We start from the raw sequence: 20,181 nt of genomic DNA, 5'->3' as shown, positions 1-20,181 counted from the left end.
AGGGAGCTTGGCCATGGGCCATTTTTCAGGGGCTAAGGCAAGGAAAGGATCAGATTAGCAGTGAGATGGGACTGTGGAGTCAACCAGAAGTACCTACCCAGCTGTCACACAGCTGTTACGTAAACAGGTAAGGGTGACTAGCACAGACTTACATAAATATCTACCTACACTGCTATTTATGTTCAAGAAAGCAGAGTAAGTCATTCTGTAAATACCCCACAACATTGTATTTTTATTTTCTCTTCCAAAATGGGACATACATTTGAAAAGATTTCATAATATGCTCTCATAAATGGGAAGAATATTATACTTGTACAGTCAGCTTCTCCCACATTATCCATTTTTTGTCAAATTCCTTCTGTATATGAAAAATTCCAGCAGCAAATGTTCCGGATATACAGCACACTGGAAAACCAGAAGGGTTTCTGAATACACCTTGCACAGGTCTCTGTGCAATGCTGGCATCCATCCCTAGAACTCCTCAACCTTCTGCATTTGAGCAGCATGCAAAGGACTTCAGCTTCCCACTTCTACAATCAGCTTCTCACATGTTCCTCTCAGACTACCATATCAGGGAAACTTCTGAGAAAACACATGAAAACAAAACAATTCTTGTCTCTCTCTGGACTATTCATAATTTATTGGAACTTGAATGCATGTTTCCCCTCCCTGCACCACACTCAGGAGAAAAAGGACCTGCCTGCAATACTGTATTTGTCCTGTTTTGTTCACATCCTGCATAATGAAGGAACTGAGGTGAAGTTCTGCACCTTTTCTCATTTTCTCCATGAATTCCACAATTTAGCTCAAACTCTTTCAAGTTCACATCTTGTGTCCCAATTCTTCCTTCTTAGCAACAAACTGGACCACTGGTTTTCCACTGACTCACACAAGACAGTGTAGGATAGGCAGATGGAAGCTTCTTAAAGTTCAAAGCCCCTCTGTATCAGGTGGGAAGTCAGTGAATACTGTTCTTCTCATGAGAAGTGTTCCTGGTACTTCATAGGTAAGCTGGGTTGCTGAGCAATGGGCTATTAGCATATTATTATTATTATTATTATTATTATTATTATATTAATAATTATATTATAATATAATATTATAATATAATTATTAATAATAATATATTTGCATAAATATATTTGCATAAATTAGATAAAATAACCAAGTCTTAAGGAGCTTGGCCCACAGTACTGGACCAGTGGGTGCAATGGTCATGTGAAACCTCCCATAACCACAACAAGCAAACTCTCAGCATTTCTTTCAACCTATTCAGGCTCACAATTCCCAGTGCTGGGAAAATCTGCACAAAGGTCCAATGTGTCCGGTTTCTGAGCTTCCTGGGCACTAGAGACAAGCCTAACAGACACGACCCACCCAGCTCCTATGTTTAGACTATTTATGTGCTTCGCAATCCACATGAATGCCAATGGATTAATTTTCAACCACGGGAAAAAATCCCTGGCTTTACTCTTTGCCTCTGGTTGGAGCAAAAGCAAAACTGCAACAACTTTGATAGGGAGCAGGATCTACACTCATCTGCTTTTGCTTTACTTTCATGAACCAAGCCTTGCTCTCACAAAAGTGCTACACACCTACATTCCTACTCACTGATTTCAGCAAAAAGAGACTTTGAAAAAGTTAACATTTTGTCACCGGTTTGAAATTACTTTATCTTGAGTTTACAAATTCCTTTATTGACCACTTCATGAACACACTTGAATCAGATTTTGCTACAAGCTGACTTTTCACTGTGCCTCAGAGTATGCTCACAGGAATGTCACTCCAAAGTGCTTTGCTAGCAGTCTTCACATTCACAGGTAGATACAAGAAAGCTGTTCCCAGGGTAAATAAAATCAACACTTTCTAAGCACAAAATAATAACAGGTTTGTTTAAAAGTGGCCTGGGACATGTTAGAAAGACAAATATCTAGGTAACAATTACTCAGGCTTCAGAGGCCCACAGCAGATTTCCTGCCTAGGCACTTCTTTAAACCCATGAAATTATAAACATGAAGTGCTTTCTTTAGAATTTCTTCTTTATATAACATGTAAAGACTTCCTCATCGAACAGTTTTGAATGAACTTTCTTTAAAAATTAATAGTATAAAGCAGGAAGAGCAAAGACTGATGGATAAGACACTAGCTCCACAACCTGAAACACCAAGCTTGTTAGAAGGTAAAGTAAATTTTCACTGGCTTAAGCCACCCTACATGGAGGCCAGATTTACAAATGCACTGTCTCATGTGAGCAGGCCCTATAGATGCAACCAGTCAGGATATGAGTAAAATTATTCATAATTGAGAGAATCTTCTGTTCTGGGTTCTTGGTTTTTGTTTTTGTGGTATGGTTGCCATTGCAGAAAACAGGTGAGTTCCCTTGTTTGGCCTTCCTGATGAATCACTTACTCTACCTGTGGTCTAGTCCTACTCCTGCAGTTCTCCGAGATGAACCTCAGGGGAAAATAATTGAATTCAGTCACATATTTTTTATAAGTATGCCATGCTACCCATTAAAAGCATGATGTGTGATGCTAAACTATGCTATTCTAAGCAAAAATAAAATGTCACTGCTGGATTTTAGCAGGATATTGTCACTCGCAGCACTCCATCACACACAGACAGAATGGTAACACTTTAGATTGGTTTAGATGATTACAGTAGTATTATAACATCTTTTAAAGTACTCTTACATGATTCCAAGTGTCTGGACGGGTTCATACTGGATTAGAACTTCAGGATCAAGCTATTTTGCTGTTTGGGTATACTGTCATTTTTAGAAAGGACAGACAATCTTAATGAAAGTCTTCAAGCATGAACTTTCAGTCAAAACTTATGCAAGGCATAGTCCAGCACTAAAGTTTTATTCTAGCTTTTTCCTTATCCATATGACTGTATGGTAAACATACTAGACTTAAATCTCAAAAGCTCATAAAAGTATTGGTTAATTAGACATTTGTTTTTCCACAGAATTTAATGTAGAATTTTGGAGAAAGATAAAACCTTGACAGAGTCAATTTAACTTGCAACCACTGGCATGTTTCTGCCTTTTTTTTATTTCCCCACCACAACACATATTGTAAGAACTTTCAAGTTCCAGTATTCTTTTCTAAGCTCTATGAAAACAAAGCCCTGACAATCATTGCACTCAACCCCACTCACAGAAAAAAAAAAAAAAAAAAAAAAGTAGGGGAGAGGGGGAGAAGACAGCCAAAACTATAAGGATGTGCTGATGCAAGCCAGGAACTCAGCCCTTTTTTCCATGCTATAGGAACAGGCCTCTCAAAAAGGCATTAAGTCACAGACCTCAAAGGTAAGAGGCTGGTAGCAAACTCTGGACAAGTGAATGTCAAGGACAGTCCCTGCTGAGCCACACACTCGATGCTAGTGATGCAAAATCAGAAAACCCATACTTTCAGCTCCTTTCATGCATTTGTCAATTATGTTTGCAGAAATATCGAATTCTGGATCTAGTCTTATAAAATATCTACGTTACATCTTAAAAGGAACATACTAACTCCTATGAAAAAAAGAATCCTTAAACTAAGACTTGAGAGCCATGCTCTGGGAAGCATGCCCATACCTCAGAGGGCTGAACCTGAGCCTGCACTTGTCCCGGGTTCTGCTACACCAGCAGTGAGAACGGGACATGACATCTTAGCTCTTCTAAGGAGTCTACAAAGACAAAAGAGGTTTGTGGTTTCTGTTCTGAAAGAGCTCCAGTAAGCGTTCAGCCAGCTCTATGTACATACATATATATATATATATCCATATCCTGTACTCAGTGTTTACTGCATAATCACCCTGAGCTTCCACAACATCCTTCCAACATTAAATAACTTTGGCACATCATAGCTGTAGCAGCTCAAAGCGAAAAAGGGATGCTACCACACATTTGCAACAAAGCACACCTGCATATATATACACAACTGGCATTCTTTACAAAGAAAAATGAGTTCTGAAGTGACACATTTGAAAAGTGCTTGATTTCAGTGAAGGATAATCAAAACTGACAGGAGTTAAGCCACATAATTCATTAAATCCATTTATGTTCAGCTGGAATAATTATTAAGGCCATAGTCCCATAACAGATCCACATATCTATAAATGTACCCTGGCAGGAAGCCTTCAGTGCCTAATAACTCCAACTAGCAGAGAACACAGACTCAACTCTGCAGCAAACTAAAGTGGAAACTGAAAGCCTATTCACCTTCTCTACATAATTCTAATATGGCTTCAATCACCAACAAGGCCTTGTAACAGAGTTTCAAACTTCAGCATAATGGTTATGATGGACATTTCTGCTATCTTGGCTCCCTGCAGCTGTCTGCAAGAAATAGTCTAATTAAGTTGTATAAGCAGAAGAAACTTAGAGCTTAGCCACTGGTTGTACAAGAAACATTTCCTGATGTCCTTACAGGAAATAAAGCATGTTTTATTTGTCCTGTCTCAGTCACCTTCCGCTTCAAGTGCAGAACACATTCCTTTGATTTCATCTTTCCGTAACAAAAACATAGCAACAAAAGTTTTTAAATAATAATAATTAAAAAACAACCTATAACCCTCCTGAACAAAGCACTCAACTGTACATGCTTTTCACCCCTGCAGAAAAGATGAAAAAGCACAAATTATATGACAAATGTTAGTCACATCACTGAGTATATAAATGGAAGACACTTATCCTGGTGTCCACAACACAAGAATTTACATAGGGTTAGCAGCTTGAGAGCACTCCTACATTCCTAGAAAAATTTTATAACAAATAGTTTTGAAGTTGATGCACACTGAATTCACAGAGGTGCCCAAGTTATTCAGAAGTATACAGCTCTGAAACCTGTTAAAACCTGTGTCTAAGTGTTCATGCATTAAGTGCTGGAAGAAGTTAATTTTAGAAATCCATCCCTTCGTTCTTGCATCAGAACTAAGTTGTTTGCATCTGGTTTCTAGGTATGTTTTTTACAAAATTTGCAGCTTGAAATACAGAACTTACCAGTCCACTTCCTACCAATTGCTTTTTCCTTTCAAATGAATAAAAGACAAAAATTAAATAACCCATTATTTTCATAGAATCATAGAATTAGCCGGGTTGGAAGGGACCTCAGAGATCATCTAGTCCAACCCTTGACCCACCGGAGCAGTTGCTAGACCATGGCACTGAGTGCCACATCCAGTCTTTTTTTAAATGTCTCCAGGGACGGAGAATCTACCACCTCACCGGGCAGTCCATTCCATAGCCTAATCACCCTCTCCGTGAAGAAATTCTTTCTAATATCTAACCTAAACCTCCCCTGGCACAACTTAAGACTGTGTCCTCTTGTCTTGTTGAAGGTCGTCTGTGAAAAGAGTCCAGTTCCCACCTCGCTACAGCCTCCTTTCAGGTAGTTGTAGACAGCAATGAGGTCTCCCCTGAGCCTCCTCTTCTTCAGGCTGAACAGCCCCAGCTCTCTCAGCCTCTCCTCATAGGGCCTTCTTTGAGCTTTTACAGTGAATTTTTGTATGAAGTTTTTTGCTTCAGAAATGAGATTTTTTAAGCTAGGTTTTGAGCTACGGAAATTTTTATGTCATTAGCAGGAAGAGACCCTTAACTTCCCCCCATGTCCTCCTTCCCCCTTTTTTTAATAATTACTAAGTTACACTAAAACGTCACAGTTTAAAAGAAAAAAAAAAAGAGTCACAGAATCATGAACCTTAACCACACTACCAGTTAACTGCTTCCATGGAACACTGGGAGCACTGGGCAGAATGGTGCACTCTTCCTGAACTTATAGACCACAGTGCTACAGACACCAGGCTGCAGTGGATTACATTTGACACATGATTATAGAAGAGAGAGATGCTCCCTAAATCTAAAAGGAAAATAACCATAGTAAGAATTTTCTCTTGTGTATAATATGTTAGATGTAACAAGACAGAAATAAATGAAGGAAATTAATCTTTCTTTCATTCCCAATCACGAGGCCATGAAGCTATGAAATTCACCATTTTAGAGACACTACCTAAGAAGCATTTCTGAGCCTGCTGCTAAAGCCTATCCTCTTCCTATGAACAATTCACTCAAAGTCTCCAGAAAAATCTACTCTTTTGTTAAAGTAAATGAAACTGAGATGTGAAGAGGTTTCTTTCCTTTAAGTGAGTCAAACAATCTTAAGACTAATTACTTTACCTATTCACTTTACAACACTGGACAACACCCCAGACATATCAGGAAGATTAACCATCTGCCCTCTCCACACAAGGCAGAAATTCAGTGCCCTAAGGGAAAAGTGCAGACAGTTCAGGCTTGAACTCTAACACCAACCACTCACAGTAACCCTGCAATCAAAGCCAGAGAGCCAGGTACCAGGTCAGTACTACCCTCTTTATAAAAATCAGGGGAATTGTGGTAAGTTGGTTTCTTTCTTTCACTTCCAAAACATCTGTATGAATAAAATGGGATTTCTTCAAAAGGAAGAAGTTGCTTTTAAAGGCATTCTTAACCTCTGCAAAGGGGCACTCGTAAGGATGTGTCAAATGATGACTAGTGTCATCATCTGTCCTATAAAGAGCCTTGGAGAATTCTGTCAGTCTGCTTCACAAAAGGATGATTGCTAACCTGCATAAGCCAATCTCTTCAACAGGGATTGAAGAACTGGCTAAAGTGGTGGTTAGTTCACAACTGATGATGTTCAAGGTCTAACAGCAGCTGCTTTAGGTCTTCTGAAGAGCAGCACAGCCTTTAACTTTCTATACCATTTATTAACATACTCTCAAGCACTAGTAGTTCCTTCTGAGAGCAATGTGATCTTTTGGTATTATCTCACATATAACCCCCTATGGGAGAGCCCCCTGGCTACACTGGAAGAGAGTGCTGCCAAGACATCTTCATGAAGTACTGCGACCGCTGCCTGCCACATCTTTTAATTACTAGTGGGGAGATTTGTATAATAAAAAGAGCTATAACATATACTACTGTTGCTTATAATTACAGTATGAGAAGTTTTAATAAATTCTTTTCTTATTAAACTATTGTTTTCATACTCTCTTGCAATCTAAACGAAAAAGAAATTACATTATTACCACCTGAGAACAAAGGGAATTTATTTATAACAGCAGATTTGTATAAAGAGCGTTTTTAGCTACATCTGCTATGTAAATGTCTTGTTTCCTAAAATCACCATCACCTGCAGTATCTACAGTTAGTAGTTAATTAGTAAGCACATACAAGACAGAAATTTCAGAGTCCAAAAGGCACCACACATGCCTGGAACAGACTGCAATGGTAAGCAAATCCATCAGTTTAAGGAACTTTGTGGAAGGATTTACCCCCTGAGCAACACTATTTAAGAGCACTTATAGTATTAAAAAAAAAACAAAAAAAACTGTAAGACAAGTTACAGGAAGATTAGGACAGGAAATAAATACATATGAACATTAATATTCTGCCTACAGACCAAATTCCAAAGATTATTAAGTTTAACCATAAATTTGGATTTCCTTCATTTACCATAGCAATAACTGATCCTTGAAATAAAAACAAATTCCCTCCTGTGAGTTCTTTTCCAATTAACTGTACTGATTAGAGTATTTCATTACGGAAATATTTCTGCCTGTGTGCACTGCTTTATAGCCTCAGAATCTGAAGGTTCAAAACTTCTCCCAGTTTTTATCCCTCTGACTGAACTTATAACTAATGCAAACAGCTGTGACAGTACAACAGAAACCAAAGGAACACATCCATAGCACTGCCAGAATTTATTTATTAGTAATATTATAATTAGCATCAGAGTTTCTTGTTGTTTAAAATCAACTTAAAGCACAGAGAATGTAATACTCCTTGTACTGGACAGTACAGGATAAACTTAAGGGCATCCACATAACATCATCATGTCTGATCACCGATTTCTACAACTTAATAACTTTTTAGTACAATCTAAGTATAATATTTGAGGTACTACTTCCTATTTTATTTTTTAATAAATCCTTGCAGAAGCAAAATAAAATTTCAGCATGTTGAAGCACTATAGGATTCTTAGCCTTTCCTTCATTTTCATAGGTATTTAAAGTGCTGTGGGGTAGCATGAAAAACAGTTGAGGGTTTGGGTTTATCTGGAAATACCATTACAATGAAGCTGTTATCTCACACCATTGAGGTTTGGTACTTACAAGGAGCATGAAAATCAGCAACAGACTGCACTCCTATTTATACCAACCGTACAGCATGGGACCTCTGTGCTGGAGTAATTTGTTAGCAGATGACACTGATCATGACAGCTTTCTTTTACATTCTCTATGGTCTTTCCTTTAAAAAAACAACAGCATCACAGCCCATCCTCCAGACTGAAGTCTCATTAGATAAGCCACATATGCCTTAAAGTCTTCCTGTTAGACATGCCAGACATCTTATGGATCTTCTCTCTAATTCACACTGAATTTCAGTGGGATACAGTCTTCAGACCCTCTTGACCATCTCTGAAAAACCTAAGGCTTCGCTCAGAAGCAATTAAACTAAATTTAGGGAATTACAGTATTCCTTTAATAAAATAAGAAATCCATTTTTGTCTTCCAGAATAATTATTATTTTCTCTTTCTCAGATCCCAAGGTGCTCCACTGAATAAATACTCCAGTGGTCAAAAAGTTTTACAGATATTGAAAATGGGCAATTTTATTACCCAATCCAGAGGTAAGAAGATAGGTAATCTGTGCAGCACCAGAAGAATGAGTTACATTTTTTGAAGCATCACTAGGAAAAAAAATACTGCATCAGAATCTATTCTCCAAGTATAATGAAGAAATGGAAAAAAAAAACCTTCAAACAGTTCTGGATTTATGGAGTCTAACTTTTTGAAAATTAAAAAAGTGGTGAGGTTCTGCAACTACCTGTTAAATTTCATATGGATAAAGAACTCAAGTAATTTTACTAACACACTAAGCTTCATAAGTCAGTATATATGGCTGCTGAAATCTCTGACCTTCAACTGAAGACTCATGGAATGAGAGGAGTAATGTATTACATTTCTAATACATTATTAACATTTTGGAAATATCTTTAAACATCTGAAAACAAACAAACAAACAAAACTAACCCAAACTCCTAAACTTCAAGGGATAAAATGCAGATTCATTGCAGTCCAAATTGTATCAGAAAGGGAAATGCCAAAGCATAATTATTTTTAATTGGGTCCCATTAACAATGAGAACACTTCTTACCACTCAAAAAATAAGGCAGAAATATTGGTCTAATCATCATCATCATACAAGGCACTGCTGTAATCACTGTTTTGTTTTCAAAAAAATTTGGGGATCTCTTTTCCTAAATATTTTCTATTATGTGCCAACAATTTAAATATCACCTCTCCTTATGCCCAAACATTTTAGTATGTTTAAGGACTAAACAAAACAGCTACATAAAACATTTGAACTATGAAGACTTAATTCCATTTTTAAGCATTATAACGAAGTGCAGACAGCTTAGTGCAATAGAGGGGAAGAAGAATGTCCTCAGATGGCAATAATAAACAAACACCCCTTTATTCTGGTCAGACCTCGTAACGATTGGGCACGACAGTACTTAGCTCATCCTCTGAATTTAAATCACTAAGATCTTTTATTTTGACTCATCGTCATCTTTAATTCCTTGAAAGATTTAATTTCTTCTCATGCACTGAATACATAACTGTATCACTACTTGAATATTTCTGACTGTAGTTGGGAATAAGTTTTAGAACCTTTTACTACCAGCCAGTAGGATGGTCCAGGCTCATTCCACACACAAAAAATAATCTATCATGGTTTTTAATTTCATTTTACAAAACAGCCAAAATATGCACTAACCCAAAACCTGACTGTATACATCACACTGGTCATAAAAAACAAGCCACAAAACTAGAAAAAGACTGCATTTAAAAAGTGACTGTTACCTGGGCAACTAAGTAAAAAAAGGGAAAAAGTTTGTTAACTTTTCTAGTTCTGGAGACCTATTCAAACTCAGCAAAGCTATGACACTACAGAGGAGATTTGTTCCACATACTTCAAGAGCTAGTAAGCAAATTGATTTTCTTAAGTCATAGGGCCTGCTTCCCTCTTCTGAGCAAGAATAGCTAATAAATTGAAACACTTTTTGTAATTTCTTCAGCTACCCATAGAATTCTTTGTCCTCACTGGAAACACTTTCATCTTCCAATTAGCAGTTTTCATTCATTAACATAACTTGTGGAGGAACAACCAACCCAAAACCTAAAAATTTTACAGTTCTAAAGATGTTAGAGACATACACAAAAAGGTTACATGTGATACAGGTATGGACAGTTTTCGAGATTAAAAAAAAAATTAGAAAAAGCAGATCACATTCACACTGAACATGACAGCTTTATTTTAAATTCTCTATAGTTTTTCCTTTAAAAAAACAACAGCATCATGGCCCATCCTCCAAACTGAAGTCTCATTAATTAGCTAGGCAGCAAAGTTTCAAAGCATACCAAATGCTTACTAGAGCTCACACTTCTATTGTGCTTAACTTTTAAAACAAGTCAGGATGAGGGAAATCTACATGGTAGGCATACTTAGGCTACAGAAAAAAAAGGTTTTAATCTGCCCAGAAATTGGCAACCACTAACTGTGTTTTCTATACTTTATGTTATGTTTCTCTGGTTGCTGGAACGAATTGGCTGCTATGAATGAAAAGAAACTTTGCATCTAATCAGTGGCATGAATTTAGACTGAAAGCTGCTGTGCAGGACTTCTATGAAGAGTCTGGGCCCTCTGCCATCCTTCTGCTTGTGAATGAAATGGCGTGAGCCACATGCCCTCCTCCTCCTCCTCCCCCTCCAGCTGGGGCCTTCACCCTTCCTTTTGCTGAGGGGACCAGTGAACCAGCCCTTTGCTGGTGAGACAACCATGACCCAGAAAGGCATTCGGTGCCATCAATGCACTCGCTTGAGAGATCTCAGCTGCACTTTCCATCCTGGGGCTTAACACTCCTGATTTCTAAATCAACTTGTGAACCAGCGGTGAGCCAGCCCCCCTGACTCAGTCCCATGATAAATAGGCCCCAGGACTGATCTCTGACCTCTCTGCATACTTTTCCTAAGTTACTGCTGACCCCTGAGACTGCACCCCACTGCCTGTATGCAGGTTTGACTTGGGGTTTGTATCGGGACATACTGCTCAAGAAGAAATATCAAACAACCCCCCCAAAAAACTTTACTACCATACAACTACTGTAACAGCAAAGTTTCTATTCTTCTGTTCACTCCTATCAACTCCCATATGCTTTTGATTAAAAGTACAACAGCCACTGAGTTTTCAGGAGGTAGAAAATAATACGAAATCGATTTAGGCTAAAGAAATTTCACATTTGTTTCAAAATCAGTGATAGATGTGCTGCTTAACCAAAGATGTTCATAACAAGCTAAATTTTAAATATAAAATATTGCTGAATCTGGATAAAGAACCAGCTGCTGTCGAGTGATTCATTTAATTAACTGAGGAGCTGAGTCAGACTTAGAGAACAGGCTACTAAAAGTTTCAAACAACAAACACAATGTCTGTGTCATATGTATTTGTTTAGCTCTCTTCTGTAGTCTTTAACTATGCTCAAATACTACTTAGAACAACTTCAATAATGCACTTCTCCAGACAATTTTAAATATATATACTTTAAAAAGCATGACTACAAAATATCACCATTTTTTCTCTCATTTATAACATGAATTTATTAAACCTCCAAGTACGTAATACAAATTTATCACTTAAGTTCTCAGAAATTTCTTTTTCTGAATAAATTTCAGACATAATATCCAAGTTTTATTGTTCCAGGAGAAAAGTTCTTTTTATGTACCTACCCAAAGAATTTATGCAGATATGTTTCCATTCAGTTAATAAATATTACCAAATCCTTGGGGTTTTACGTTTTTAATTAATGAATGCTTCTACTTTCCTAAAAAACTTTTTAAATCACCCATTTTACTAAAAAAAAGTTATACTTTAGTGCATCTCACATAACATGCATTAAGATACAAAGACCTCAACAGATCAATTCCCAACTATCAAGGAAGTTTCTGGTGCAATGAAGGCTACTGACCTTCACCATATGTAAAAAAACCTTTCTTAAGCACAGGACCAGCTGTGCTTCCCAGAGGGAGCCGGAGGACCAGAAGCAGCTTCCCCCATCACCTCTCTCCATCCAACACAAATGGCAATTCTTGTCTCATAGTCAAAGCTGCATCAGACTGCAAATCTCCAGGAGAACTGTGAGGTTCTTTGTCAAAAATAGAGAGACAGGACTCAAAACTATCTTCAGAAGAACATTTCATACCAAAGGATGCAGTGTAAAAGCAAGCGGCTTCTACTGCCAGCAATTCCATTCCATTCCTCCTTACACAACAGATCCTCAGTAAAACCAATTTCCTGCCTGCCTCCAAGAAAATGGGGTTGGCCAAGCAAAGATATGATATAATAAGAAGCCAAGTAAGGATTAATAACTTGGCTAACAGAAGGAGCAGAGACCGGTCTAGATGTCCCCGATGTCATAAAAGCATCACACAAATTATGTCTTTACACAAGTAAAGATCCTATGTGGAAAAAGAAGTTGTTCATGTGACAACCATGAAAACAACAAAGAGGAGGAGTAATAGGGTTATCAGAACTTCACCAAACACCCCCCACTGCAGTGGAGATTGATCTTGCCCTGATATAACTCACTCAATGTGATATATGCTATCTTATAAGAATCATTTTAGTATTTTTGAAGCCGAAAAGTACACGGTCTGTCATGTAAAGTGATACTCATCTCTGCATAAGTCATTAGCCTCTACATTCCGAGCAGAAATCTCTACTGCTTTAGTAAACTTAACTGGTAGTCATAATAAAGTAAGCAATCCTCAGAGTTTAGCAGAGCAAGAAATAGCACTTTCCCAGTGTTTCATAAGTATTTCTAAATAGACAAGGAACAAACAGGAAGACCCAGGAACCCAGAGTTTCAGTCCAAGTTTTATGCAGAGTGCACTTAAGTGTTCTTATGTATTGATTTCTGCTTACAGTTTATTGGCTTTTCCTACTAGTCCTTGCTTGCTTGCCATTTCTACTCCCACCATCCTCTCTCCTGGCTCATAATTCTGTTGATTTCTGGTTTTATGCTCCTTTTTCCTGATTCTGCATTTATCAACACATTCATCACATGGGAAAAGAGGCACAAAGTCTTTCCAGATGTAGCTTTAAGGTTCAGTAACAAAAGGGTCCAGGCTATCAAAGATGTAACTGACTGGAAAATCCCACTCAGGCCAGTGGGTCTGGAGTGGAACAGGTTCAGCAGCAGCTGCAGAGAGATGGCAGAGGAAGAGGGAAATCAGTGCAGCAGTGTGCAGGGTGCCAAGAACAGTGAGTGCAAGCAGATTCTGTGGGCAGTGCTGGTGGAGGCTTCTAATTAGCCTCCAGTGAGAGCTTCCCAGCTTTTCACTTGGTTGAACTGCCTGGATTTGGACACAACGTTAAATGCCAGTTCTCCAACGTTAGGAAAATAACCTCATCACATTCTCCGCTTTTGCCTCCCTCTCTCTCATGTTTAATGAAATTTTAGGGAATAGAATTGTGCCAGTTTCCTAAACAAACACATAGAGAACTCTATTGTTGCATCTCATCTTCTTATTAAAAGCAAATCTAGTGTGCTTTACTGACTTGGCCATAAATAAAAAAGATAAGCTTTTCATTAGTGTTCAATATTTGAATACAGAACAAAGTTATGACACAGTGTGCTGTACCAAATTATGATCATATTTACTCTATACTATAAAATTATTAAAATATAAAAATTTAAATACCTCTTTTCACCCTCAGAACTTTAAATACTACATCATCAGATAAAAACAGGAGGGGGGGCTTTTAAATTAAAAAGAATAAACCACTATCTAGATACCTTTTGCTAACATGGAGCACAAACATATTACTGCAAGGCAGCATTTTATATTTAAACTATTGTTAACACCTGAAGTACTGTGTTTTCTGTCATGCTGCTGTAGTGTTTTCTCTGCAATGCCTCCAAATTAACCTGCTCCCTCCTTTACCTGTTTCCAAAATATTTAGCCAGGTTCCCAATGCCTACTGCTCTTTCTCTTACTGCTGCTCTCTTATACCAGTGATCCTGTTCACATCAAGTTTCCTCGCACTATGGCATCCACCTTAGGCAGAAGTAGCTGGAGGTCCAGGGTTTCAGACACATCACTTCAAGAGAGCTAAATTCACTCACCCCTCATGCTATTTCCCTAACCAAATCCAGAAAACCTTCAGAAAGCTTCCAGCAATCATAAGTACACATTCAAACCTTCTTTACAGAAAGGGTTGTTAAGCACTGGCACAGGGAGGTGGTTGAGTCTCCATCCCTGCATGTGTTTAAAATCACCTGGATGTGGTGATTCACATGTGTTGTGGTGGGTCATGGAGAATAGGGCTAGGATAAGCCTAGACTCAATGATCTCCAAGGTCTTTTCCAGCCTGAGCAATTCTAGGATTCAATTCTATGATAAACTTGGAGTTACCCATAATCTTTAAAATGCTTGAGCTTAGAATATAAAATTTCAGACAATCAAGTCTCCTCTTCTGCAATTTATTACTGGCAGAGCTAGCAGATGCTGTAGTATTCATCAGTCTCTGTCTCTGGTCCTCCCTGTATTTCATTCAGCAACAACTCCAGATGCAGTCATCAGAAAACCCACCCAGAGCAAGATGTGGCCCCACTGAGAAGAACAACATGGTTTGAGTTCCAGTTGCTCCAAATAATAAAAGCCTGAATGTACTGTAAATAACATGCAAATCTCAAAATAACTGTGGTATTTTGAGAAGCCATTATGTGTTATCCAGCACTATTATCAGAATACACAATCTACAATACACATTAACAGTCCTTTTGGCTAATGTAAATTTGGACTTTCAAAGTAAATATTTATTTAAACTAAGGCAAAGCACTTCCATTATGACACTAGAGTTCCAGGATAATGTTAATTTCTTGGTGCTTTTAGAGCTACAAGTTCGTACAGTACCTCCTTTAAAAGGCTTTAGAAACACAGACACAAAGTATGCTTCTGGAAACTTAAATATATTATTCATGGTCACTTAATTAATTCCTTTTGTGGCTACCAAAGAGAAGTGACAAAACTTGTCATCTTCTACCCATAACTAGGGACAGACAGAAAAGAGTGAAAGGAATAAAGAATCTTTGCAGCATAAAAGCACTTCAAGGGAAATCTAAAGCTAAAAATTTATAGACAAATCTGATGGAAATCCTGGCTGATAAAGTAACACCAATAAAGAAAAATAAATCACACAAAGAGAAAAAAATCTATTGGTCAGCGTTTAGGGAAGGTATTTAACTAAATGTGGTAACTTAGTAGGAAAAAAAGACAGAAAAAACTTCTTAAAGGTGCTCCAAATTAGTCCTTGAGGCAGTTTCTCTTTCCCTAACAACTCCCTAGATAAATGACTCCTAAAATAGGCATGTCTAGTAGATGCCTCAGGTTAGGACAGACCCCTGTCTGTATCTCATATACCCATACTATCCAACCATAATTCTCCATTTAATCTTTTTTAGCATTGCTTTGTATGCCTCTGTCTAAAAAGAACCTGGAAATAAAATTGGTATTAGACAGAATGGGATTAACAGCCCATTCTCTACCTCACCCCAGAATCTAAGCTAAATTTGTTTTCCTGTAATTTCCAATTAACAGGACATTCCTAAGCATGAGCAAACTTACAAGTTTATGGTACAAAATTTTATTTACAGAAAATGAGCGTATTTTCGTTCTTGCATTATCAAAATACTTATCACTGAAGCCATTCTTTCTCACTGAGGGAAAAACTTTTAATTAAAAAAAGTCAGAGCCTCTGTGCACCGAGAGCAGCAGTATCTATTTCCCCAAGGTCAGGTGGCAAAGTCCTGAACAGTAGTCATTAAAAGAGCATTATAAATGAGATAAAATTATCAAATGTTAAGCACACAAAGCTGAGCTGGAGTGCCTTGCCCTCCCTGTCCCTGTGTGAATAGGTGGGAGTAGCATCAGTAGTGGCAGATGAATTGCTTCACCCTGCACCAGAAGCACTAAAGATCTGAGAAAGATCTGAAATTTAACCAGCAGTCTGGTTCCCCAGGTCTTTATCTTACCTGGGGCACAGCATTAGGCTACATCATAATTTAACTACCCATTTTTACCAGGATATAAATCACCTCCTGGAAACAGCAGACTCACATGGACAGCTGACTTTTCCTTCTCAGGACCCCAGACTCTGCCTATACATATACAGAAAACTGGAGGCATGAGAAACACCTACTGTGGATTTCACAGAAAGTTTGAAATCTCTGTATACCATTTGTCAGAAAAGATTTTTCCAAGATTGGCTATTTCCTCTAAACATTTTGAGCCACTACCTTTAGCTCTCAAGCTCAAATAGATTAGCTACTGTAGAGAAACAAGATAAACCAGGTGCCTCGAGTTGCCAAAGAGTGGGTGTGAGTCCACCTGTGCCTGGTTAGGGCAGGCCCCCTATTACCAGGGGGCCAATAAAGGTGGGACACACAGCCACAGAGAGGAAGCTCACTCTTGTGCAAGGCAATGGAGAGGCCAGCAGCTCATCGAGCCTCAGGAGCAAGAAAGGCTCATCCCGCTACGAGTTACCATTGGTCTGTAGTGCTTTCTGAACAATTTTACACTTCTAAATAAAAAGAGAAGGTTTACAATACAACACTCTTTTCCCACAGATTCAAAGTATGAGACCTGAATTCAATTACCAATGAGATTTTAGTAAATGACACAAATGTCAAAAAGAAAAATCCCCACAAGACCCAGAAAAATAAGAAAACAAAAATATTAAAGATAAGCTTCCAGAGAAGCAAATATGCACATAATATACAACAGACATAAACTAAAAGGAACAAAATTAAATTTTTCCTGCACCAGTTATATGCTTCATTTTCTCCCAAAGCTTTAGAAAGTTAGAAATCTGGTTCCATGTGAGAAATCTGCTGATCATTTACATTTTCCATTAACCAGAAAAAAACCCTCAAATCTTTCACTGAACAAGACTTCATATCACTATATGAATACCCAATTCACAAATATTTGCTTCCCATCCATAGTGCTTAGTAAAGCTACAGCTGTCCTACTGCCACTGAATGTTGCACCTACTTCTTAAACCCAGTTATCTATCAAGAAAACCATCTCCTGCAAGATGAAAATAAGTAAATAAAATTTGAACAAATGGGAGAATAAAGGATCAGAATTGCTGATACACTGGTAAATTCCTTTTGAAAGGTCATAGGATGGCTATAGGGAGTGTTTTATTCCATTATTAGTGGCCAGTTTACTCTGTGAAATTAAAGGTTTTAGAAATACATCAGAAAGTCAGAGGCCAATGAAGTATATTAACCCAGAACTGTTTGGTGACTGGAAAACAACAGGAAAAGGGATGGAATAGCCATTACAGCCTTTATTGCCATGGCACATTAAGGCAGACAACAAAATACAAAGAACAAACAGTTTAGACACAAAATAACATTTTGCCAAAATCCTGTTCTACATCTAAGAGCTCTTGCAGACAAAAGACAAATTATGCTTGGCAAGTTAAGAATGCAGAGTTTTTCAGTACAAGGATGCATAATTTGCAAATGCTTAATAGTAGCCATGGTAGTCGTATTTTAATTTTTTTTTTATCTTGTAATACCACTTGCTATTAATTTTTTCTATTAACAAAAGCTCCAAGTGCAAAAATTCATTGTTATTTTCTTTGCTGGAAGCTGCAGATGAAAACTAATTAATCCAGTGTATTCCCAGCACACGTCTCAAAAGATGCCCAAATTAACTTCATTTTTTACAGCACAGCAATTGCTAGTGCAGAGCAACATTTGCTCACATATTCCATACAGTAAACTACACAAAATCAGTTTAACTATCAGAAGAATGAAGTATTTCATGTAGTACCACCATTACTGACTGTTGTAAATAAAATTGGTTTGCCACAGAAAAAGAAGAAGAAAATTCCTTTTATCCATTTACCTGAATATTTTAACTCATACCCAAGAAAATGCATCCAAAAGGATCCCATTATCAAAAACATTTCGTAATGAAGAGGTGTCTTGCAAATATATCTGGAAAACCTACATTTTACTGCATTATGCATGCCGAAAACTGCATTACACAATTTAAAAAGTTAGAGACTGAGTAGCAAATAGTCAACTTATTGGCTTAAAAATTGATAACTACAGCAGATGATAAACTAATTTAGCTATAAAACAGAGTTCCACTTTTTTACAAAACAGTTTTCAACTTACTGAAAGTTTCTTCACTTGAACTATTGAATTAAATTATGAATTAATTGTACCAGTACAAAAGTTCCTCTTTAAACTTTTATCTTCATGTATTCCAATTAGAAGAACCTTTAATTGTGGCTAAAAGTCATCACCATCAACTCACAGGAGTGTTCTGTAATGTATGCATTTGAAATTTAAAGACAAGCAATCTCTTAGGAACTCAGACTGAATCTTGATTTAAAGGTTTTTTGCAGCAATTATTGTGACAGATTCAGATCCTGTGTCTTTCCCTGCCTATGGAAAACCACAGTTTATATTGTAGCAATATCAATATAATTTATCCTCAGTTTCTCATGAAAATTCCATCAGTGTATCTGCAGAGACAGTGGTTTACCAGCCTCTCCCAATTTTGCCCTGGTATCATAGACAAAAATCACAAAAACGAAACTTGACTCTTTTTTTGTAGTTCAAATCCTTATTATACTGAAAAGCTTCCACTATATTCATACTCTTCTTTGCTTCCTGTTTGAGGATGTTGGAGTCAGATACAAGAACTGACTTGTGCAATAGTAGATACAAGTATGTGAGGTTTATTGAATATATTTTTTTTCATCTGCTATCCAAAAACATTTTAACCACAGCACAGTACATTTGACCATCTGTAAAGAAGGAATTTTAGGTTTTTCCTGCTGTTATTATTTATTATTGCTAAATGCAAATACTGAAATATAATTAAGATGGGTAAAATAGACAATAAATTACCTGTACACCATTTAAGAGGGGTAACCACTGCTTTGCAAAAAACTTTGTGCATTCACACTTGAACTGAAGAAAGCTTTACTTTCCTTGGGGCCAAAGACCCCTTCAATATCTGCAGAAAACAGGAAACTTTCCTTCCCATTGTTTCTGTCCAGTCTGACAATTCTAACAGTTCAGTATAACTAAACCTGGGAAAAAGTTCCTGTTTCCTGTGAGGAACAAACTTCTAGCATATGGGAAGAAATTAACACACTCATACAGAATATAACTGCCAACTTCCAGGCATTATTCTTAATAAACAGGATCTCACACCATGTCAAAGAGATAAATGAATGAGGAATAACCTTAAAGTAAACAAAAACAAAAGTTATTGCTATGAAGTCTTCACTCTCCTGCCTCTGCCCACATAAAAATTCTTCCAGGTATACTACAATGTATCTAATTGTGGTAATCACATCCAATTAATTTTCATCCAATTAAGTTCCATTCACTAATTCCGATATTATTATTAATGGTGGTTATATATTGTTTCCATCATTATGAAGGTTCCAACATTATGAAGCAATTTTCACTTTCAAAATGGTACATCAGTTACATCATACTAAAACCTGGAGGTCTCTTCTAATGGTAAGCTTAAGATCAGATAAAGCTCATGTTTTGTACTCTTTAATTACAAAATTCTCAACTACCTCTTGATAATTGTTGGAACTCCTATCATAAAATAAATATAAAATATATATTAAAATAAGTACATGAGAACCAAATGCAAATAGTATTTTCACACCTCAAGCTCACCATATTTGAAGGTGTCTCAGGAACTGCATCTCTATTTTATTGCCAGCCACACTCACTTCAATCATCCAACAACATAGTTGGCTTCTGGGATCATTAGTGGAACCTAATTTAACACTGCAAAAGCCTGTGATGCTTGTTCTCTTAACACAAACACTACAATATGAGAAAACCTCATCACATATTTGACATGTTTCAAAGGCATTTTTGTGTGCTTTATCTTTAGAAGAATCAGTAAGTATTCCCTCTTCCTTTTCTGCCTTGTTCATGCATTTTTCCTTTATTTCCAGTATTCTCTCCCTCCTATTTTCAGTGCACAGAGTTTCTCATGTAATCTCACATCTCTCATCACATCATCTCA

At 37.3% G+C, this 20,181-nt stretch overlaps 1 protein-coding gene across 1 annotated transcript in view; it reads right to left on the bottom strand.

The window, feature by feature from the left end:
- PREX2 (phosphatidylinositol-3,4,5-trisphosphate dependent Rac exchange factor 2) overlaps positions 1-20,181 on the bottom strand; it is a 174,680-nt gene that overhangs the window by 141,900 nt on the left and 12,599 nt on the right. The gene's annotated exons all lie outside the window — the stretch shown is intronic.

This window comes from Calypte anna, chromosome 2 (assembly GCF_003957555.1).
Source record: "Calypte anna isolate BGI_N300 chromosome 2, bCalAnn1_v1.p, whole genome shotgun sequence".
Classification (NCBI taxonomy): Eukaryota; Metazoa; Chordata; class Aves; order Apodiformes; family Trochilidae; genus Calypte; species Calypte anna.
The sequence above is the reverse complement of the archived record's forward strand: the minus strand, read 5'-3'. Positions and strand labels throughout refer to the sequence as shown.